The following is a 3408-nucleotide window of genomic DNA, read 5'->3' as shown; positions in this document are numbered from 1 at the left end:
TCCATGACCCCTGCCATCACAATGTTCCACGGCCTTGTCATCACAAGGCTCCAGGACCCTTGTCAGCACAATGCTCCAAGACCCATGTAATCACAATGCTCCATGCCCTTGTCATCACAAAGCTCCATGACGCATGTCATCACAATGTTCCATGGCCTTCGCCTCACAATTCTCCATGCCCTTGTCATCACAATGCTTCAAGACCCCCGTGATCACAATGCTCCATGCCCCTTTTCATAAGAATGCTCCATTAGACTTGTCATCACAAGTCTCCATGGTCATCTCATCACAATGCTCCAAGACCTTGTCATCAACATGCTCCATTCCCTTGTCATCACAATGCTCCATGACCCCTGTCATCACAATACTCCATGCACATTTTTAGCCCAATGCTCCATGACCCTTGTCATCACAATGATCCATGCCCTTGTCATCACAATGCTCCATGCACTTGTCAGCACAATGCTCCCTGATCCTTGTCATCACAATGCTCCAAACCATTGTCACCACAATGCTCCATTACCTTTGTCATCAGAATCCTCCATGACACTTGGCATCACAATGCTCCATGCCATTGTCATCACAATGCTCCATGACCCCTGTCATCACAATGCTCCGTGACTACAGTCATCACAATGCTTCATAACGTTTGTCATCACAACAATCCATGCCCGCGTCATCACAAGGCTCTGTGACCTTTGTAACCACAATGCTCCGTGACCTTGTCATCACAATGCTCCATGCCTTTGTCAGAACAATGCTCCATGACCCTTGTCATCAAATTGTGCCATGCGCTTTTCACCACAATGATCCACAACCTTGTCATCGCTATGCTCCATAAACCTTGTAATCACAATGCTCCATGCACTTCTCATCCAAATACTCTCTCACATGAGATATCACAATGTTCCATCACTAGTCATCACAATCCTCCCTCACCCCTGTTATCACAATGTTCCATGACCCCTGTCATCACAATGCTACATCCCCTTATCAGCACAATGTTCCATGACCCCTGCCATCACAATGTTCCATAACCCCTGTCATCAAAATGCTCCATGACCCTTTTCATCCCAAAGCTTCATGACCCCTGGCATCACAATGTTCTATAACCCCTGGCATCAAAATGTTCCATTACACTTTTCATCAAATTGCTGCATGACCCTGTCATCAAAATGCTCCCTGCCCTTCTCATCACAATGCACCACACACTTGTCATCAAAATGCTCCATGACCTTTGTCATCACAAAGCTCCATGACCCTTGGCATCACAATGCTCCATGTCATTGTCATCACAATGCTCCATGAACCCTCTCATCACATTGCTCCATGTCCTTGTCATCACAAAGCTCCATGACACTTATCATCACAATGCTCGATGCCATTCTCATCACAATGCTCCATGACCTTGTCATTACAATCCTCCATGACCCATGTATCACAGTGTACCGTGCCCTTGTCATGACAAACCGCCATGCCCACTCTCATCACAGTAATCCATGAAACATTTCAGATCAATGCTCAATGCCCTTCTCATCACAATGCTCCGTTACCTCTGTCGTAACAATGCTCCATGACACCTGCCATCATAATATTCCACGGCCTTGTCATCACAAGGCTCCATGACCCTTGTCATCACAATGCTCCAAGATCCATGTAATCACAATGCTCCATGCCCTTGTCATCACAAAGCTCCATGACGCATGTCATCAGAATGTTCCATGGTCTTCTCCTCACAATGCTCCATGCCCTTGTCATCACAATGCTCGAAGACTCCAGTAATCACAATGTTCCATTCCCTTTTTCATCAGAATGCTCCATTAGATTTGTCATCACAAGTCTCCATGGTCATCTCCTCACAATGCTCCAAGACCTTGTCATCACCATGCTCCATTCCCTTGTCATCACAATGCTCCCTGACACTTGTCGTCAGCATGCTCCTTGAAACCTGTCACCAAAAGGCTACACGCCTTTTTCATCACAAAGCCCCATGCCGTTTTCATCCCAATGCTCCATGACATTGTCATCAAAATATTCCTCAAGCTTGTCATCAGAAAGCTCCATGACCCTTGTCATCACAACGCTCCATGCACTTGTCAGAACAATGCTCCCTGACCCTTGTCATCACAATGCTCCAAGCCATTGTCATTCACAATGCTCCATTACCTTTGTCATCAGAATCCTCCATGACACTTGGCATCAAAATGCTCCATGACATTGCCATCACAATGGGCCATTACATATGTCATCACAATGCTCCCTGACACCTATCTTCACAATACTGCATGACCTTTGTCATCACAAAGCTCCATGACCCTTGGCATCACAATGCTCCATGTCATTGTCATCACAATGCTCCATGAACCCTCTCATCACATTGCTCCATGCCCTTGTCATCACAAAGCTCCATGGCACTTGTCATCACAATGCTCGATGCCCTTCTCATCACAATGCTCCATGCCCTTGTCATTACAATCCTCCATGACCCATGTATCACAGTGTACCGTGCCCTTGTCATCACAATGCGCCATGCCCACTCTCATCACAATAATCCATGAAATATTTCAGACCAATGCTCAATGCACTTCTCATCACAATGCTCCATTACCTCTGTCATAACAAGCTCCATGACCCCTGCCATCACAATGTTCCACGGCCTTGTCATCACAAGGCTCCAGGACCCTTGTCAGCACAATGCTCCAAGACCCATGTAATCACAATGCTCCATGCCTTTGTCATCACAAAGCTCCATGACGCATGTCATCACAATGTTCCATGGCCTTCGCCTCACAATGATCCATGCCCTTGTCATCACAATGCTTCAAGACCCCCGTAATCACAATGCTCCATGCCCCTTTTCATAAGAATGCTCCATTAGACTTGTCATCACAAGTCTCCATGGTCATCTCATCACAATGCTCCAAGACCTTGTCATCAACATGCTCCATTCCCTTGTCATCACAATGCTCCATGACCCCTGTCATCACAATACTCCATGCACATTTTTAGCCCAATGCTCCATGACCCTTGTCATCACAATGATCCATGCCCTTGTCATCACAATGCTCCATGCACTTGTCAGCACAATTCTCCCTGATCCTTGTCATCACAATGCTCCAAACCATTGTCACCACAATGCTCCATTACCTTTGTCATCAGAATCCTCCATGACACTTGGCATCACAGTGCTCCATGCCATTGTCATCACAATGCTCCATGACCCCTGTCATCACAATGCTCCGTGACTACAGTCATCACAATGCTTCATAACGTTTGTCATCACAACAATCCATGCCCGCGTCATCACAAGGCTCTGTGACCTTTGTAACCACAATGCTCCGTGACCCTTGTCATCACAATGCTCCATGCCTTTGTCAGAACAATGCTCCATGACCCTTGTCATCAAAT

This window comes from Mesoplodon densirostris, unplaced genomic scaffold, assembly GCF_025265405.1.
Source record: "Mesoplodon densirostris isolate mMesDen1 unplaced genomic scaffold, mMesDen1 primary haplotype scaffold_37, whole genome shotgun sequence".
NCBI classification, from domain to species: domain Eukaryota; kingdom Metazoa; phylum Chordata; class Mammalia; order Artiodactyla; family Ziphiidae; genus Mesoplodon; species Mesoplodon densirostris.
The sequence above is the reverse complement of the archived record's forward strand: the minus strand, read 5'-3'. Positions refer to the sequence as shown.